We start from the raw sequence: 21,239 nt of genomic DNA on the forward strand, positions 1-21,239 counted from the left end.
TATAGCTCTGGCTGTCCTAGAACTCACTCTGTCACTCTGTAGATCAGGCTGACCTTGAACTCAGAAATCTGCCTGCCTCTGCCTCCCAAGTGCTGGGATTAAAGGCATGTGCCACCACTGCCCGGTGGTTTTTCAGAAGGTTTTCCTCCTGATGAGTTTCTGGAGCAATGATCTTTAAATATGACTGTACATTACAGGGATCTGGGGGATAATATTGATAAATGAGCCCCACCCTAGACAAGCGGGCAGGCCATGTACTTGTGTGCTCTTAAAAATCCTTTCGGGTGGGCTGGGGTCTAGTCACAATTGTTCTCTGCGGTTTATGGAAGACAAACGAATATTCAGTGTTCTATAAAAGATACAGAGATCCTTTACAAATATTTAAATTCTGTTTTAAACTTTTATTTGTGTGTGTGCGTGTGATGTGGGGTGTGCATGTGTGTGTGTGTGTGTGTGCGTGTGTGTGTGTGAGTGTGTGTGTATGTGTGATGTGGGGTGTGCGTGTGTGTGAGTGTGTGTGTATGTGTGATGTGGGTGTGTGTGTGTGAGTGTGTGTGTGTGTTAAGTGTTGGAGCCTCTGGGACTGGAGTTATAGATATTTGTAGCTGACATATGGGTTCTGGGAATTGAACTCAGGTCCAGCAGGGGTTACATAGTGAGACCCTGTATCAAACATAAATGTATATAAATAAGTAAATAAAAAACAGAGCTGTAGGGAGCTAGAGAGATGGCTCAGGGGTTAAGAGCACTGACTGTTCTTCCAGAGGTCCTGAGTTCAATTCCCAGAGACCACATGGTGTCTCACAACTATCTGTAATGGGATCTGATACCCTCTTCTGGTGTGTCTGAAAACAATTACAGTATATCACATACATAAAATAAATAAAAGAACCATTTAAAAGAATTTAAAGTACATTAAAAAAAAAAAAAAGAACCATGGGCAGAAGCAGAAGCAGAAGCAGAGAGGCAAAATGTCCTCATATGTGTCTTCCTACAAACCTGCTGGAGTGCCCGCATGCTTCTGCCAGCTCCTTGGGGTTAGGGCCTGCTAGGAGAGGTGGACCATGTCTGCCTCTAAAGAGGCTGGGAATGGTGACTGCTTGCTTCTGCTGCTCTAACATGCAGAGACGGGAGAGAGAGAAAAGGCCCCTGGAAGGCCACTAGAGTCTAAAGCCCACTGTATCCTTGAAGGCAAGGTCTCTCAAGCCCCATAAATTGCCAGATGTGGTGGAACAGGTCTGCAATCCAGCACTCCAGAGGTGGAGCTGTAAGACAGGGGGGTAAGTCGCAAGCCAGCCTGAGGTAAGCATGTAGTAAGACCCTGTCTAAAGCCAAACCAAAACGGATGCCCAAGAGGAATAAGTGCCCTCTGTAATCGGAAGAGAACTCCCGGCAGGTCTGATGCGGGCACTTGAAGGGGAGATGCGTATGCAGACTGGACTGGAGAGAACCTCTTTGGGGATTCTCAGGGGACCGTGGCAAGCCCAAGGCTGACAAGTTCTGCAACAGAGAATAAACTTTCCTTTCCAGTCAGTCCAGTGCTTCAAAATGTGTCTGACTGTGGGTCTTGTTTTATTAACGTGTAATTGTGTGATGTCTGTGCGTGCGTGTGTCTGTCTGTCTGTCTGACTGACTGACTGTGTGCATACACCTCTGCATCATCCTCAAGGAATTCTGTCCTCTTTGGTTTGAGACAGTGTCTCTCATTTGCCTGGAACTCACCAGGGAGCCTGGGAGGCTGGGCAGTGAGCCCCGGGGTCCTATTGTCCCTCTTGTCACTGGGATTATAAGAGAGTGCCACTTTTCCCCGGCATTTCACATGGGTTCTGGGTTTTGATGAAGTTATGGAATCTTTAGGAGGCGGAGCCTGGCTGGTGGAGGTGGGTCATTGGAGGCGGAGCCTGGCTGGTGGAGGCGGGGCCTGGCTGGTGGAGGCGGAGCCTGGCTGGTGGAGGTGGGTCTTTGGAGGGGGGAGGCAGGTCTTTCAGAGTCAGCCTAGCCTGGCTACTTCCTGAATCACCGAGAAGAAGATACCATGCCCCTCCAGCCACGGTGGACTGGCTCCTCGGAAACTGCGAGCTGGAATAAATCCCTCTTCCCTCCAGTTTCCTCTTCTGATGTTGTCCTATGTGTGGGAAAAGAAACTACTGAAGAGCTGTCCTGTTTGCTTGTATGAAACCGCGACGGCAAAAGCAAGTATGGCGGGTATCATGTGACAGCAGGGGTGGTGTCTTGGTCATCTCCAGTGACCAGGACAGTGTTAGCACTCAGTAGGTGCCCACAATACATTTGTGAATGAGTCTGCCCCTTTCACGGTAGACTCAAGAAGTATTTGTGTTAAGAGACGTGTTTTGTTTTCCCTGACTAATCCTCCAAACGTCATCTTTTAGGATGAAGTCCTAGCCTATTTGTCCACTGGTAATCAGTCCAGGAGTGGGTACCTACGTCAGTGAACCCCAATCCAAGGGCTCTTAGAGTCGGATAGAAAGGGTGGCCATATTTTATTTCTTCCCAGTCGGTAGAAAACTAAGAGAAAACTTATGAACGCTTGGCTTTCACATTTCTTTCTCCTTGAGTCAGAGACCTGGAGAAGACTAATCCAAGAGAAGAGGGAGAGGGAGAGGAGAGACCATGGCTTTTACCCAGCGTCCCATCAGAGAAGGGGGAGGAAGGAGAGCTCGGAGAGCCTGACCCCGGGAGTCTTCATCTTCATAATAATGTCATTCTTTCTTGTTGTTGCTTAAGCTTACTTGAGTTTGGCTTTTACCACTTGTGAATCTTAACTAATAAAATCTACTAATTGAGTTAATTACTGATTATGATTCAAGTAGAAAACGAACGGAGGCCTGTGGCGGCTGGGTTCATTGACATAATGAAGAACATGGGTGAATGGAGGGAGTCAAACGGGACAGGAGCACAGCAGGCCCGACTCACGACAAAGGAAAACCCTCTCTGTTTATGTCCGAGGCTGTTTTGTGGGTCAGATGAGTGAAGGCATGTGATTGGGCTTAGGTGTGAAATCAAGGAGAATTTTATAATAAACCTAAATATTTATTCTGGGGGTTGTGGGGAAGACTACAAAAAGCCAAAACACAGACTTTTCCACACACCTGGTGGCTTGCTTTCTGTCACTGTCATTGGGCTCACACCCCCTGCACTTTCCCCACAAAGAGCTTTATCCCATGCTGCCAAACACCTGTCCCATCTGCATCCTGGAGGTGTATTCAAAGTCACCGGGCTCCTAGTCCCCAGTCTGCCCTACTAGGAGATGCTCTCAGACTGTGAAGGACACTCAGGCCACTTGGGGTGACTCTTGTGACTGAATAATGCATGAATCCAGCAGATGCCAAGTGGGAGCTTCCCTGAGTGGGTGGTGGGTTGAGAACAGGGTCCTGCCTTCACCAGTGGGGACCCAGCTATCCCATCGTGGCATCTTTCAGAGGAACGATTCAGTCCATATGGATGAAGGATCTTAATGGAGTTTCCTTAAACAGTTCTCTGCTGACTGGAGGGGGGATGGGCTGGCAATTATGACAATGTCATTTAAGGGCACAGAGAGATTCTTAAGTCTCCTGGGGCCACATACTGTCTCAAGGTGGCAGAGGGACCAGAGACAGTAATCTGTCACCTATTGACAAGGAAACTGGGGTCCAAAGAAAACACACGTTGCTCAGGAGGTGGCCAACCTTCCAGGGCGACAGTCTTTTTAAATACTCCTAGGTTGACTAAATTCACAATTTTTTTTTCTCAAAATACCTTAGGATATAAAGATGATTTCTCTAGAAAAGAATGTGGTATTCTGTTTCCCAGATCTGTTATCAATCAGAATAATCCAGAGACGCATTTCAAAGACAATCTCGGACTCCACTCCTGGGGATGCTGAGTCAGCCTGGCCAGGGGCTGGGGGAGTCTGGGTAGCTAGATATTTCCTCAGTCATTCATGAGTGGTGCAGCGTGGGAGCTTCTGGACGGGTGAGGGAGGACGGAGTGTGACCAGGCCCCTGTGCTGCAGTCTGGACATCACTCTGACCCTTTGAATCTTCCATTCTAGGTGACCTCAACATTGTCTCCATGTCTTTTACCCCCCCCCGCCCCCTCCCCCCCCCCCCCCCGGGAAGGAGTGAGCTCAGCAAATTCCTGGCCTCTCAGGTCTCCAGAATAAGGAGAACTCTAGCAGAACTGATGGCGTAGCTGCTGCCGCGTGCCCAGCGCCGTCCTCTCCCGTGTCCCGTGGCTCTTTCAGACTGTCCACCCCTTTCCCACACAGCCATCCACCTTGGGGAGCATTGAGTCACTTTGATTATATAAGGCACACGGGATGACTGCACCTCTCAAGGGAGTGTGATTGATCGTGAACATGTGACCCACTGGGGGCCAACACAGCAGGAGGAAAGTTTACTAGGGGTTTCTGGGAAAGGAGGAAATTCTGTGTTAATAGAAAGCTTCCAGAAGCAACACATGTTGTCTTTGTTTTGTTTTCCTGGTTTCCGAGACAAGGTTTTACTATGTAACCCTGGCTGTCCTGGAACTCACTCTGTAGATCAGGGTGGGCTCAAACTCAGAGACTGGCTGCCTCTGCATCTTGAGTGTTGAGATTAAAGGGGGCACCACCAACACCTGTTTGATTGTTTTTATTTTATTTATTTATTTATTTATTTATTTATTTTGACAAGGTTTCAATCTGTAGACCAGGATGGTCTGGAACTGATACTAATTCTTGTGAGTAGCATGCCCAGCTGGCCAGTCTAAAATGGCACCTGGGCTGGTTGCCAAGTCACATGACTCAGCAACGCTCCCCCCACGTTCCCCTTTGAAAGTCACATATGCACCAGAGAAGTGCGCATGCGCCCTTTGACATCAAATCAGGCCACTCCTGGGCCATCGTCTCGATCCTATCACGAGCTTCCACGTGGCGGTCGCTGATTGGTGCAAGCTGGGATATATAACTGGGGCAACGGGCTAGGATCGGGGGCTTCCTGAAATAACGTTCCTGAATAAACTGCGTTGAGAAGACTCTCCTGTGTCGTCTCCCTTATTCGGCTGGACAGATTTGGTAGTGACAAATTCTCCTGCCTTAGCCTCTTGAGTTCTGGGATTGTGGGTGTTAGCTGTGAGCTGCCACACCTGGATGCGGCTCTTTTTACTTACAGATGGAAGCAGAAAGCACACACATCTCTCGAAGGAGCTTTTGGGTGAAGCTATTGACCACAGAGCTGAAAACATCCCGTTCACTGGTCAAGGCGATTGCCTTCAAGTGTTTAATCAGTTCCCAAATCCCAATTCCTTAACACAACAGCCATTCCCTCTTTGATCATGTGAACATCCACTGGAAAAACCTTTCATGGTCATGGACTGAATTGTATATGTACTTCCAAAATTCATATGTTGAAATCATACTTCAGAATGTGAGCGGTGAGTCAGTCAGGGTGGGATCTACCTACTGGGACCGGTGTCCTTATGAGACCAGGAAGATGTGGGAAAGCAGAGATGCACCTGGGGAAAGACCAGTGAAGACACCAGGCAGGCAGCCATCTCTAAGCTCTGCTGTCCCGATGATCTTGAACTTTTGGTCTCCAGAACATGAGAAAATACATTCATCTAATCTGAACCACCTAGTCCAGTTCTGTGCCCCCTGAAAACTGATACACGAGACATCTAACTCCCTCCCCCAGACACTTCTGATCCCATTGGATGGTGGGGTCCTCTGATCTGCCTGCAGACAAGAGAAGACATAGTAGGCTGTATAGGAAAGTTTCTGCGGGCGAGGCTGGGGGTGGCTCACTCCATCAGCGATCCACTTTCAGTCACTTGTGCACATTCAAATGCATGGGGGGCTGGGAAATGCTTTACCTGCCCTGGCCAAAGAGGAAACGGAAGCTGGGGAGGTACTGCAGTTGGTACAGTGTTTGCCTAGCATGCATGAAATCCTAGGTTCAATACCCAGCACCGTGGTACACATCTTTAATCCCAGCCCTTAGTATGTGGAGGCAAGAGAGTCAGAGGTCCAAGGTCAGAGTGAGCTGTAGAGATGGCTAGAGGTGTAAAATGTTTCCTGAGCCAGTGTGAGGCCCTGGGTTTGTCTCCCCAGGACCCATAGAAAAGCTGGGTGTAGTAGCATGCTCCTGTAATGTCACTACTGAAGGGAGGAGTAGAAGTCAGGAGCCCAATGGCCAGCCTGTCTAGCCAATCAGTGAACTCTAAGGTAAGTAAGAGACAGGGTTCCAAAAAAAATAGAGTGGAAGTGAAAACATCCTACACATATGTGCACATGTACCTACATGTGCACGTGCACACACACACACACACACACACACACGCTCAAGTCCATCCTTGGCTGTGGTGGTTTGAGTACAAATGACCCCAACAGGATCATAGATTTGAATGTTTGATCACCAGGAAGTGGCACCATTAGGTGGCGTGGCCTTGCCAGAGGAAGGGTGTCACTGGGGTGGGCTTTGAGGTTTCAAGTGCTTAAGCCAGGCCCAAGACCTCACTTTTCCTGCCCTGTGAATCCGGATGTAGAACTTCCAACTACCTCTCCAACACCCTCTCTGCCTGTATCCCTCCATGCTTCCTTCTGTGATGACCATGGACTAAACCTCTGAGACTGTAAGCCAGCCCCAATAAACGCTTTCCTTGGTAAGAGTTGCTGTGGTCACGGTGCCTTTTCATAGCAGCTGAACACTATGACAGCCACACTGTGAGTGTGAAGCCAGTCTGAAACCCAGGAGACACCATTAAAGAAAAGAAAAAAGAAAAAGACAGGAAAGGAATTGGCTAGTGATCTCTAGAAGAGAGAAGGCTCTAGAATGTGTTCTGTTGAGTCTACTACCAGTCTGATGCTGGCTTCCAGTCTTTGCTTGTTGTCACCAGCTGGGGTCAGCACTCTGCCCTTTACCACTGAACATTTCCTGCAGGTGTGTGAGCACTGCAGGTCTAGTGGAGAGCAGAGTCACTCTGCACGAGAGTGAAGTTGGCCCTCTAGGTGCAATGGCTACTGGCTTTCCTTTCTCCAGAGTGAGTGAGTCAGTGATCATCTTGTAAGATGATCCTTATTAAATCTGATAGTACAAAGCCGAGAAGGGGGAAGTTATTAACAAGCCCCGTGCTTTCAAAGCAGAGAGATGCAGATCAAAGTAAAACCAAACCTTTATTATCATGTGTAACAAGAGAGAACAATAAAAACTTCATATCTTCCCATCTTCCTGAATTTTTTAGAAAATTTAGATTCATTTGTTTTCTGCATATGAGTGTTTTGTCTGCATGTCTGTCTGTACAGTACACAGTGCCTGTGGAGGTCAGAAGAGGAGGTGGGATTCCCTGGAACATACAGTTCTGAGCGGCCCGTGCGAGTGGTGAGCATTGAACCTGGGTCCTCTGTGCAAGAGCAGCAGGTGCTCTGAACTGCTGAGCCTTCTCTGGAGCCTTTCTGCAGATCTTAGTATCTCAACATGGTTAACGCTGGCAGACTGAACCAGGCTCTCTTGATGGTGGAGAACATCACCCATTCTCCCGTTCTCTGCTGCCCACCCCAGCAGAGTGGGGTTGTGCTGCGCAGTGCGCTGTGCACCATCCACCCTCGTCTGCATTCTTTCTTCTGCTTTCAGGCCAGATCTTCCCAGCTCAAGACCAGCAACTCCCAGTTAGCCTCTTGTCTCCCTCACTGGGAGGAGCATGCTGAGGTTATCTTGCTCTTTGCCAACAATATGAGTTCTGTGGGCTCCCACAGTTGTGTTCATAGTATGTATGTGTTGTGTGTTGTATGTAGTGTGGTATGTGTGTTGTGTGTGTGTGTGGTGGTGGCAGTGGCGTGTGCGGTTGGTGTGGTATGTGTGTGTGTTATGTGTGTGTGTGGTGTGTGTGTTGTATGTAGGGAGGTGGTGGTATGTGTGGTGTGTGTGTGGAGGTGTAGGGTGTGTGATATGTGTCTGTAGTGTGTGTGTATGGATGATGTATGTGTGTGGGATGTATGGTCTGTGTGGTGGTGTGTGGGGTGTGTGATATATATGTGTGGGCATGTGAGGGGTATGTGTGTGTAAGGTCTGTGTGGTAGTGTGTGGTATGTAGTGTGTGGTGTTGTGTGTTGTATGTGGGGTCGGATGGTGTGTTTTTTTCCTTCAGCAGAGCGACAGCTCTGTCCTTTGAGCGCAGGCATGGCCTGACCCACATTCAGCCTGCGTCCTAGGTCCTTGTTTTCCACAGAGGAGAGCTCAGTAACTGTGGGCAGAAGTCCAGAGCAGCCTGCTCGTGGGAAGTGGCCAATCCCCTTGCCTTGGCCTCCAATATGCTGAGGTGACACACACCAGGTCATTATGTCACCACCATCTCTGTTCCTGGCAATGCTTTGTTTTGTGACTGCAGTTGGTTACTGCAGCTGGCATGATGCCCGCCATGTCCACCCGTGTAGCATGTATCAGCTGCTGGATAATGACCTGTTAGGTGCACTTTGAGCATTCTGTAGACTCTCACCTGTCAAGGAGTGTTTGGGGTGCTTCTGTTTTGTGATTATTGCTGCTGGGAACTTGGCTATTCAATGTCTGTGTGAGCCTTTGTCTTCAAGTCTTTTGAGGTTGTACCTGGGAATGGATGCCAGGATCCTCTGGCCATTGTACCTGTGACTTTTTAAAGGGCAGCTGCTATACCATTCTCCACTGCGGCTTCACCATTTCCTATCTCTCCCTTCTGTTTTAAAGCTGGAATCGACTTCTCCAGCAACCCCCTTTCACCTCCCCCGACCCAGACACCCACCCTGTGCACCGAGCTCCTGCGCCTGTCCTACTTATTAGAGAAACAAAGTTGCATTAATAGTTAAAAGTGTGGTGTTGGGCTTGGGCCTGGCAGCGTGTGATTGATGGCCTCCATTACACCCCATTAGATATTTTATTCTTGTTAAATGAAGAGCAGCCAACTTTGTCAAGTATTTTTAGTTCCCTCTGGTCTTATTGGTCCGATCTATTCTTCAGGATGGTCTGCAAATGGCCACATATGGCTGGGTGTCTGCAGGACGGATGGCCGTGCAGCTGGTGTTCATTGGCCACCAATTTACCCTGGCCCCCTTCATTGTGAGCCTGACAGCGCTGGGGAGCCTTGTAGATCTAACCAAATATATCTATTTTCTAATTGTCTATTTATCACCTTCTGGGGATTTGCAGGCTTCCTATCCGAAGGCAAAGCGAGGACAGCCTTGAACAATGGTCCTTGTCAAGGCCCTCGCTCGCTCGCTCTAAATTAGGGCCTAGTTGCTAAATAACTAATTTAGTCTTGCTATCAAGCTGAAAAAGTGGGTATTCAGTGCAAAGTGCCAGCTGGGGAATTGATTATGTCTTCTCTCAGCGAGCGAGATAAACCTGCAGCCTCGCCACTGTGGAGGGCTGGAGACAGCTCCCCCGGGGCGGCGCGCCACCGAGGCTCCTCACAAGCCATGCCAGGTTCACTCCCCTGCATGGCAGCTGAAGTCTGGGGCACAGTCCTACCCACAGCGACCATGGAGTCTGCCTCTCACATCCCCTCCCGGGATGCTACCCTACCGCTTCTTGGAGCTGTGGGGATGTTGACATCTGTCAGAGCTGGGAACCAAGGTGAATTTCAGGGAGAGGAAAGGAAGGTCATGCTGACAGCTCCAATTTCCAATTAGAGTGAGATTATTTAAGGTGGGCCGGGCCAGGGACGTGGGAAGGAGGAGGAGAAGAAATAAATTGGACAGGGTGGGCTTGGGAAAATGTCTGAGTAAAAACAACTCCCTAGTTTTGGACAGAGGGGTGCTGATGTAGACTTGGGACTTTCAGTTAGAGGAATCTCATGATAACCCCAGGGTTGTTCCCTTGGCCCTCTCCTCTGCCAGGCACTGGGCCAGCAGCCTTCGGATCGTCAGATCTGAGCTCGTGCATCCTTTCAGTCTCCGGGCGCAGCAAGTTCTACCTTGATTTGTCCTTTGAGCAAAGAAATTTTAGAAATGGTGTCTCTTGCTGCGAATGATGGTGCAGGCCTTTTGCAGAGGCAGAAGGATCTCTACAAATTCACAGCCTGCCTGTAGCAAACCCCAATATAGCTAGGACTACATAAATAGATACTCTTAAACAGAAAAGAAAGAATTGGTGTCTCTCCATCTATAAAAGCTTGGAGTCTGCAGCATCTGGGACGAGTCACCGTTGTTAGTCAATTTCTATGAATGCAGAACTCCAAACACAGGATGTTCCTTGGATGGACCAAGACCTGCCTTCACGCACGACCCTTTAGCAGAGAGGGAAAGTCTTCTTCTGAGTGGTTGTTATGTGGTGAGACAGTTTCAGAGGAGCAAGACTTATTTGGGCTCACAGTTTCAGAGCGTCTTACATCACAGCCGGGAAGGGTCGGCATGGCAGCTGCCTGCAGAAGCTGTTCACATCATGGTGGACCAGGGAGTCGAGAGCACACTGGAAACAGCAGTTGGGTTATCTATAAGAAAACTATGTTTCTATGACTAATCTATAATTCTCCCACCCCATCACATCCACTAAAGCCTCTCAACATGGAGATGCCATCTGGAGAAGAGGCATTCAAACCAGGTGAATTGTTGAGGATATTTTAGATTTAAACCAAAATAGAGATCAAGCCTGTGGCCTGACCATTGATAATGTAATTTTCAAAAGAACCTCCCCTTTAGTATCTTGAAATTATATTCAGAAATACTCCATCTATTTACAAAATTTAAAAATCAATATAGCATTTTATCTGCCATACAATATAAAAGTAAAATAAAGCAATTTTAATAAGATAATATGCACTTCAAAATTTAGATGTTTCATTATCGCTGTATGAGAAAGCAGGGTGAAGCAGTAAGAATTTAACCTTCCTTACAGTGAATATTTGAATGTAAAAAAAAAAGTCGTATCTGTGTGAATGGTGTTTATTTATTTATTTTTTCTGAGAGAGGGGCTCTCTGTGTAGCCCTGGCTATCCTGGAACTCACTCTGTAGACCATGCTGGCCTCGAACTCAGAAATCGCCTGCCTCTGCCTCCGAAGTGCTGGGATTAAAAGTGTGCACCACCACTGCCAGGCTTAAAGATTTATTTATTTTTATTTTATTTATATGAGTACACTGTAGCTGTCTTCAGACACACCAGAAGAGGGCATCCGATATCATTACTGGTGGTTGTGAGCCTCTACATGGTTGCTGGGATTTGAACTCATGCTCTTTGGGAAGAGCAGTCAGTGCTCTTAACCGCTGAGCCATCTCTCCAGCCCCTTGTGTGAATGTTGATGACATTTTCTCTTCATCTTCGGCATTTTGAAATGAGGACTTTAAAAAAGGTACATTGTAGATGAAATCACTTGGAGGATAACAGGCACAAAAACACAAACTGTGGCATTGGTGACTTGAACGCCACAGACTGTCCCCAGCAATGATGTGAAGAAAAGTAAAATAATAAACACAATAATCTGAAAAGAAAACGCTCCCCACCCCCACCCCCAGTTTCCCCTCCTGTTGGTTTCATTCCTGGAAAAGTTGCTATGAAGGAGACCACACCTGTGCCTGTGTTCCAGAGGCGGCCGAATTGGAGAATTGGAGCCTTTGCTTACATAACTACAAAAGGTTTAGACCTCAACGACCGGTTCTCAAAGGTGAAATGCAGTGCTGGGAGATGGGAGTGTCTGGCGTCTGCCTTGTTCTTCTTCCCGAGCACTGGCAATCAAGTATCTTCTTGGAGGATGTCAAAATGGCTCACGGGGGTGGGGTGGGGTGAGGTGGGGTGGGGGTGGGGGGTGGGGGAGGAGTGCTTCTTACCCAAGTCCAGAGACCCAAGTTAAACCCTGGACTCACAGTGAGCTGGTTGTACTGACTCACATGTAGAGCATGCTGATGAGCAAGAGGCAGGGGGTCATCAGAACCTTCAGTGGAAGGGGAAAGCTGGCTTCTGCATATTGTTCTCTTCCACACTTGTATAGTGGCACACAGGTGCTTGCACACACACACACACACACACACACACACAGATGTACAGAGGATGACTTTCTGTTTGTTACTAAAAGAGGAGAGGAAACAAGAGAAATACCAACACACCAGCCAGAAGATGTAGAGAGATGTATCCCAGAAATCCTAGCTGAAGAGATTCCCAGGAATTAGAGCTGACTATAATTTTCTTTTTGCTCCTGTGCATAATCAATGATATCATTTTGAGATAAGAAAAACAAACCACAGACAGGATTTTTAAGAAGACATGCTGAGAGCCCTGTATCTGAGTGGGTGGCCCAATCCTTTTTTTTTTTTTTTTGAAAACCATGTTCTTTTATTGAAAAAGGAAGTAAAAAAATTTTATGATAAAATTGAAGATTTACATGGAAAATATTTCTGATAAAATAAAAGAGATGTATATAAAAACACGTTAAAATTGGCAATTTTCATGGAAAATTAGAGTAAAATGGTAGACATAAAAACATTGCTAAATTAATTGAAAAAGGAAGTAGAAACATTTTATGATAGAATTGAAGATTTATGTGGAAAATATTTCTGATAAATTGTAGAAAATGTAGAAAACATGTTAAGATTGAAGATTATCATAGAAATTTTTATATAGATTAATAATGGTAGGCATAAAAGTATTCCTAAGTTGATTGAAAGTGGAATTATAAACATTTTCTGATAAAGTTGAAGATTTACATGGAAAATATTTCTGATAAAACTGAAGAAATATATAGAAAAACTCGTTAAAATCGACTATTTCATGGAAAATTATACAGATAAAATGGTAGACAAAAATCTTTCTAAATTAATTGAAGGTGGAGTTAAAATGTTTTGTGATAAAATCAGAGATTTACATGGAAAACATTTCTGATAAAATAGAAGAAATATATAGAAAAACATGTTAAAATTGAAGATTATCATAAAGAATAATGCAGATAAAATGGTAGACAAAAAATTACTAAATTAATTGAAAGAGGAATTACAAAAATTTTCTGATAAAATCAAAGATTTACATGAAAAATATTTCTGTTAGTCTATGTCTTTTTATTGGGGAATTGAGTCCATTGATGTCAAGAGATATTGAAGAACAGTGATTGTTGCTTCCTGTTATTTTTGATGTTATTTTTATATTTGTGTGGTTAATTTATTTTGTGTTTGTTGGAAGATTACTTTCTTGCTTTTTTTCTAGGGTGTAGTTTCCCTCCTTATGTTGGCATTTTCCATCTATTATCCTTTGTAGGACAAATTTGTGGACAAATATTGTGTAAATTTGGTTTTATCATGAAATATCTTGGTTTCTCCATCTATGGTGATTGAGAGTTTTGCTGGGTATAGTAGTCTGGGCTGGCATTTGTGTTCTCTTGGGGTCTGTATGAAACCTGACCAGCTTTACCGTCTTCTAGTGGGTGGCCCAATCTTCTAGCTTTCATCACCTCTGGTGAGAAGTCTGGTGTGATTCTGATAGGTCTGCCTTTATGTTACTTGCCATTTTTCCTTTACTGCTTTTAATATTCTTACTTTTTAAAAGTGCACTTGGTGTTTTGATTATTATGTGCTGGGAGGACTTTCTGGTCTGGTCCAGTCTGTTTGGAGTTCTGTAGGCTTCTTGTTTGTTCATGGGGATCTCTTTCTTTAGGTTAGGGAAGTTTTCGTTTATAACTTTGTTGAAGCTATTCACTGGCCCTTTAAGTTGTAAATCCTCGCTTTCTTCTATACCTATAATTTTTAGGTTTGGTCTTCTCTTTGTGTCCTGGATTTCCTGGATGTTTTGGGTTATAAGCTTTTTGCATTTTGCATTTTCTTTGACTGTTGAGTCAATGCTTTCTATGGTATCTTCAGCATCTGAGATTCTTTCTTCTATCTTTCGTATTTTGTTTGTGATGCTTGCATCCATGACTCCTGATTTCTTTCTAAGGTTTTCTATCTCCAGAGATGTCTCACTTTGTGATTTCTTCATTGTTTCTGCTTCTACTTTTAGATCCTGGATGGTTTTGTTCAGTTCCTTCACTTGATTGTTTGTGTTTTCCTGTAATTCTTTAAGGGATTTTTGTGTTTCCTCTTTAAGGGCTTTTGCCTGTTGACCCATGTTCTTCTGTATTTCTTTAAGGGAGCTCTTTAAGTCTTTCTTGAAGCCCTCTATCAGCATCATGAGATACAATTTTAAATCTAACTCTTGCTTTTCCAGTGTGTTAGGGTATCCGGGACTTGTTGTGGTGGGAGAACTGGGTTCTGATGTTGCCAAGTAGCCTTGGTTTCTGTTGTTAGGGTTCTTGTGCTTGCCTTTTGCCATCTGGTTATCTCTGGTGCTAGTTGGTCTTGCTGTTTCTGGCTGGAGCTTGTCCCTCCTGTGGGCCTGTAAGCCTGGGTCCATACTCCTGGGAGACCAACTCTCTTCTGGCAGGGTCTGTGCACTGAAGGCTGTGGGGCCGCCTGGCTCCCTGGTGAAAATGGCGGTCTGGTGGCCCAATCCTTAAACCTCATGATTACTCGCCATCCAGGAAAGCCTTGTCCTTCCAGGGAACACCTAGTTCTCTTTTTGTGGCGTGTTCTCTGTCCTCCAAGGAGCCCAGGTTCTTATAGGCAAGGCTGATGATGTGAATTCTAGGTCAGGGACAGCTATTTCCATAACTGGGATCAAGTGCTGGGATCAAGTCCAGGGCCTCAGGCACTCGCTCTTGCACTGACCCGCATCCCCAATCCAGCCTCCCTCCCTCCATCAGCTCTCACGAGGACCCGACGGGCAGGCATCCTTATTTGTTTCTCTCTCTCTTTCTCTGTCTCTGCACACTGCCCACCCCTGTTTGAGACAGATCCTGCTACATTGCCCAGGCTGGACTGGAACTGGGTTCTCCAGTCTCAGGCTACCCAGTGCTGGGATAACAGCTCTACACGACTATGCGCTGCTATGTTTCTGTTTTAATCGGAAGAACAGCCGTAAACCTGGACCGCCACACTGGAGCTAGCTCCGAGCCACCAAGCAGGAGTGTGCTACTAATGGCGAGTTATTTATTGGCCAGGTTTGCTTGTATTTTTTTTTTTTTATCATTTTTTTTTCCTGTGTGTTTTTTGTTTTTTTTTTTGTTTGTTTTTTGAGACAGTATCTCAGATTGTTGTATAGCTGAGTCTGGCCTTGAACTCTTGATTCTTTTGCTCCTGTCTTGAGAGCTATGAGCCATTATTTATGTCCTCAGCTCTACCAGTCAGTTTACATATCTTTGTAAGTTAAACATTTTTTTTAAGATTTATTTATTATTATGTAAGCACACTGTAGCTGTCTTCACACACCCCAGAAGAGGGAGTCAGTCAGATCTGGTTACAGATGGTTGTGAGCCACCATGTGGTTGCTGGGATTTGAACTCAGGACCTTTGGAAGAGTAGTCAGTGCTCTTAACCTCTGAGCCATCTCTCCAGCCCCAAGTTAAACAATTTTTTGCATGCATGCATGTACACACACACATACACACACACATACACACACACACACACACACACACAGGCTTGCTTCTTAGCCTGTGGGCACATGTTTACAGCAGTATACATATGGAAGTCTGAGGACAATCAGGCAGGAATCAGTTCTCTCCCTTCACCATGTGGGGCCCAAGGACTGAGTTCGGATCATCAGGCTTGGTGTCAAGCGACTTTACCTGCTGAACCATCTTCCTGTCCTCCTGTTTTTAAAAGTGTAGCTCAAAGCCCAGCATGGTGGCACATGCCTTTAATCCCAGCACTTGGGAGGCAGAGGCAGGCGGATCTCTGTGACTTCAAGGCTAGCCTGGTCTATAAAGCGAGTCTAGGGCAGCCAGGGCTGGCTACCCTCTGTCTCCAAAAACCAAAGTGGGGAAAAAGTTGAAACTCAGTTGCTTGGAGTTTTACCTTGCTCTGGCGGAATTCAGAGGAACGCCCTCTGCTGGTGGGAGGGCTCACAGGGTGGCCGACCCACAGGGTGGCCGACCCTCAGGCTCCCGCAGTGCTCACACCCAGGAAGCTCCCAGAGACCACGGCGTCCTCTCTGGCTTGGGCCTGGGTAGAAGTTAGTGCTCAATGTAAAGAAGGAGGCCTTGAAGGGCAGCCTAATCTCGGGGGCGGGGCCAAGGCCAAGGCCTCACCTAGTAACTCTCAAAAAAAGAGGTATATTTCTTCAGCTTGAGCCTTTACTAGAAACCCCTGCCCCGCCCCCGCCACCGTGTTTGAGGATTTTCCTGAAATCACTTAATTTTGACCCACAAAGTACCATTTGGGAACAACATCTTCGTCCGAAATAATCTCCTGTCAGTGATACATTTCAAATGCTTATAAAGGTCACTCGCTGGAGCAAACAGAGAAAGAGAAAAAAATCACTAAGCTCGGATTTAGTGATTTTTCCTTATAATTGCAACATTGGATGCTGTAAACAAGCCTTTTAAAGACCCTTAAAAAACAATACGCTAAATGGTCGCTTTGCAGAGCTCATGAATACAGAATGGAAACTTGCGGCTGGGAGTGTAATTTCCAGTGACAGTCTCATCCGTGGATACAGAGTGCCCTGTATCCTAGATGACTTAGACAGAAGAAGAGAGGATGCGCTCTGGAAAGCCCCGTTAGATGATATCGAAGTGGCTTTGCCGGTGACAAGGATGCCTGGGAAGAGTGAATATAATTGCTGCAGAAATTAATGTGAATGTAGAAAGAAAAAGGGAATTCTTCAAAATGTGCTTGCTATTTGTATAAGACTTTGTGTTAATATTAACACGATTTTATAATTCAAGTACATTCATTTATAGCCACCATGCAGGTAGATTCACATATTTTCTATAAAGGATGTTAAATATGGGTGAGATGAAAAAATGTTAAATTAATTAAATATTATGAGTTGACCTTTTGATGTGGTTAATCTGGAAAAACATTGTAAATTTTAAAAAAAATCGTTTTTGGGGGGACTGGCAAGATGACTTGTCAGGTAAAGGTACTTACTGCCAAGTGTGATGATCTGGATTAGAGTGCTAGGACCTGTGTGGATTAAAGAGAATAAACTCCTGAAATGTATCCTCCAACCTCTATATGTGTATCCCTCCATCATATATACATACACATAATTGTAGATACACATATAAATACATACAAATATAAAGCATACATACACATATACACATATAAGTAATTGTAATGCAGAAATTTGGTTTTTTTAAAGCTTTTATTTGGTTGGGGCAAACTCTTTGCTAGGAAAAAGCAGAGCTGTCTACATCTGGGGTTGTCCAATGGTTAGGCCTGTTTTCTGTGGACCTACTATGTGTCAGGTATGCTATCAAATGCACAGTGAAGGATCCTGGGTGGAAGAGAATGAATGGATCTACACCATCAGGGGCTTCCCTCTGGGGAGGTGGGGAGATAGCCTGCAGATAGCCATCTGTCATCTGCCTCACAGAGGCGCTGAGCATTCGCCCAGGGTCACACGGAAGGGTCACACAGGACACGGGACGACAACAGATACCCAGGCCAGTCTGGCTTGGTAGCTAAAGACGACTGTTCCCGTGCATCAAAGTCCCCACCCCTGAGCCTGAACTCGGTGGTAAGAGAAACAAATGCCAAGCGCTCCCCACGGGGACATGTCTCCCCCGAAGATCCAGCATCTACTTGTTGAGGGAGGCTGATGTGTCCAGTGGAGTGAGCCGCATCAGCGAGGTGAACCGTTTTTCTCAGGGGTGCTGAAAAAAAATTGAAAAGAATCTCTGCCCCTTCTCGGACACTAGTATTTAGGGTGTTTTGCAACAATTAAAATAATCGTAAAATCTCAATGTCTAACGTGTTATGAAACTAGTCTAGAAAGCTGCCATTGCTGTTTTAAATGAACCCAATAAACACAAACATCAGAGTTATTGGATACCACCATCCTTTTAAAACACACACAAACGAGCTTTGATTTAACAGTGGGAAATTACATTTCCGATCCACTTCCCCCACAGATTTTTATCCCAATGTAATGTACTTTTATGCTTGAAAATTTTGTTGATTTTCCCATCAGACTTCTCTATAACAAAGAGATGCATATAAATTGGATTTTAAAAAATTTAGCCCAATCATGAACCTCTAAACTTAAAAAATTTCTTCTAGATTGAGTGGTGTTATTAAATACTAGTAATGCAAGCTTGATTTTTTTAAAAGTAATATAAATGTTTTAAAAATTGTAGAAGTGATTATTAAACAGTTTAACGTGCTTTATGTTTTGTTCTGGTGTGAGTGTGTGTGCATGTGTGTCACTGGGTGTCCCCTTTGATTTATATAGACAGGGTGTACCCTGTCTGCCTTATCCCCTTGAAATGGGGTACCTCACTGAATCTGGAACTTGTGGGCTATTTTGGGTAGGTTGGACCCTGATAAGTCCCAGCAATCCTCCTGTCTCCACTCCCTGTGCCTCCTAGTCACTACATGTGTATACCAGCTCTGTTTGAATGTAGGTGCTGGTGTCCGAAGTTGGGGTGCTGAAGGTTGAACATAAAGTGTTTTTACCCACTGGGTCATCTCCCGAATGCCCCTCTTTTTTCCTGGGAGACATGATCTCACCATCTGGCCTTGGCTGGCTGGGAACTTGTGATGTTCCTGCCCCCTCTCCCTTCCAAGGACTAGGATGACGGGTATACACTATCACCCTTGGGTTAAACAGCTAATTCTTATCAGAAATATTTCTCCTGGCATGACGGATGGAGGCAGAACTGTAGCCTCCATCCGTGCGGGCTGTGGTCACAAAACTCTAGGGAGAGCTGTTTGTGAAGACTTATGTACACGGCAGCCTCTGGAGTTCTAGCGTGGACGCTCTACATAGCTGTATGTGGTGGTCTTTGATAGGATGGGCGGGGTAATGGTTATAGTTCCTTGACTGAAGACATTGAAAATACCATTTATATGATACAAGAAGTTCTGACTCTGTGAAGTGCTCCTCCATGGCTGTGAGCCCAGGTCCATGGCACACCTGAGTACTGGTGCTGGCTAACCTCAAAGTGGTGGTGGCCATTCTACCATTTGACAGGCCCACTGCTCCTTGGTTTGCATCCTCTGAGCCAGGACCCCATGTTACTACAAGCAGAGACCTCGATTGTGAGCCTAGCCATTGGTGTGCCCTCCCAGATTAAGGAAGCTCTTAACACACCGAAAATATGAACACTTTATGTTCAACTTATGACTCAACCACCTGAGCAACTTGCCAGTGTTTGGCTGATCACGGTCAACCCGCCCCAACAATTTAACATGGGTTCTATTGCTTCTGTTCTACAGATGAAGATGCAGGAGGCAGAAGTTATGCGATTTTCTCAAAGTCACACACAGTTACGTGAAGAAGGAGCCTTCGAAACCAGTCTGGCTCAGCCTTGCATGGGAGCCTGAGCCCTTTCCTATCTACCGTGTCTTTTCATACAAAGGGAGAATGGAAGGCCTGTGTTTAGGGCCTACTCTGGTGCAGTCTCTTTGCTCATTGCCCATTTAAATCCTGACGATAGGCTCCAGAGTGAATGGAATTGTTATAGACAAGTTAAACACACCCCTAGGGAGTTAGCAATAAGGTAGAGGTTGGCTTTGGGTCCACCCAGGGCTAAAGAAAAGCCTCTTTCTCTTCCTTTGCCATTCCTGTGCCCACAACTCATGCCTCAACAAAGAGCCCAGGGCTCTTTGAGTCTTTTGACATAAACCACCTGGGAATTTCCTAGGAAGAATAAGGGGGAATTCTGATTTTTGAGTCCATTTGGTGTGGTCATATTCCCCATAATTTTCCTTCCTTCCTTCCTTCCTTCCTTCCTTCCTTCCTTCCTTCCTTCCTTTCTTTCTTTCTTTCTTTCTTTCTTTCTTTCTTTCTTTCTTTCTTTCTTTCTTTCTTTCTTTCTTTCTTTCTTTCTTTCTTTCTCAAGACAGGGTTTCTCTGTGTAGTCCTGGCTGTCCTGGAACTCACTCTGTAGACCAGGCTGGCCTCGAACTCAGAAATCTGCCTGCTTCTGCCTCCCAAGTGCTGGGATTAAAGGCGTGCGCCACCATCGCCTGGCTATTCCCCATAATTTTAATCCAGTCCCCCAAATGCTTCTGATCCCTGCCATGGGCTGACTCCCCAGCTTAAGGCAGGCCATGGAGAAGTGATGACCCCTGACCCTCAGCTGCTGCCATTTCATATGTAGTCGCACCTTACATCCCCAAAGGCTATGGTCAGTACAGAACTGTGGAAGTTTGAGGTGATTCTCATGGGACAATCCAGAAAACATCATGAAGATGGCCGACCTGAGGCTGTGTGCCATTGCTGGTTAGTTAATTCTTCCAGTACGTGCAGATTAAAGTGAAAGGGGTTCGATCCAGTAGAGGATCCGCTAGGGCACAGTTGGCTGCGGACTTGGGGCAGGGGGAGCCCAGGTTCTGCCTGCGCAGATCTCTGAGCTTAATAACCTACCCACCCATAAACTAGCATGCTGTTCTTCGTATTAGTTTATCTTGTGAGAACAATTTCAGCCAAATACACTTTGACTTCTCAGGGGATTAGAGCAAAAGTTAGCATCTGTGGGTATTCCTCCAGGTCACTCTCAATTCTCTTGCAACTGGAAGTTCTGTGAGAAGGGCGGGGCTGATGGCTGGGGTCCCCTCAGGACCTTTCAGATGGGAACAGCTATGAATATTACCAAACACAATGAAATAAAATATAAAAACATCCTCTGCTCCCTCTGGGTAGTTCTGGAGACAGCTGGGAGCACGGTGCCTCTCTGGTGCCCCCTGTGGTGGGAAACGGAGCCACGCCTCGAGGACCCTTCAGCGCCTTTGCTGAAGCACAGGCATCAGCTGACCCAGAATCCCCCCAGTTGCTAAGAGGGGAATATTCTGTGGAGAGGGTTTTAGCTCAAACCCTGGAAGGGCACGACTAGGGAAGGACAGCCTTCACCCTCATGAGGAGGCTGGGGACCTCATGGGAAGCTGCTCCTAGCGTGTCCCAGGCTGGAGACATGTTGGGTCAGCCTTTCTCGCCCTCTTGGGCAGTTGGACTTCTCAACAGGGGAGATATTGTGCTCAGAGGCCAGCCTTGTTCCTGCCGGCTTTCTATCCAGCCTCTCCTGGAAACTGCTTTGCAGACCGGGGTGGCCTTGAACTGCCACCGACAGCCTCTTGAGTTCATTTTCTTTTGTCGTTTTTTGTTTTTCTTTATTCTGAGGCAAAATCAGAATTTTGAAAAATTAATTAAATATTAGAAGTTTTTTCTTTTCTTTTCTTTTCTTTTCTTTTCTTTTCTTTTCTTTTCTTTTCTTTTCTTTTCTTTTTTGAGCGTCTCCTGGGAATCTCCTGGGACTTATGTTCTGCCCA

At 45.8% G+C, this 21,239-nt stretch overlaps 1 long non-coding RNA gene across 1 annotated transcript; it reads left to right on the forward strand.

Annotated features, from left to right (window-relative positions):
• The first annotated feature begins 2,013 nt into the window (after nt 1-2,013).
• LOC127679887 (uncharacterized) lies at nt 2,014-2,809 on the forward strand. Its single transcript, XR_007976921.1, has 2 exons — nt 2,014-2,196; nt 2,581-2,809. It is a non-coding gene; the product is annotated as an uncharacterized LOC127679887 (long non-coding RNA).
• The last annotated feature ends 18,430 nt before the right edge of the window (nt 2,810-21,239 follow it).

This window comes from Apodemus sylvaticus, chromosome 3, assembly GCF_947179515.1.
Source record: "Apodemus sylvaticus chromosome 3, mApoSyl1.1, whole genome shotgun sequence".
Taxonomy (NCBI): domain Eukaryota; kingdom Metazoa; phylum Chordata; class Mammalia; order Rodentia; family Muridae; genus Apodemus; species Apodemus sylvaticus.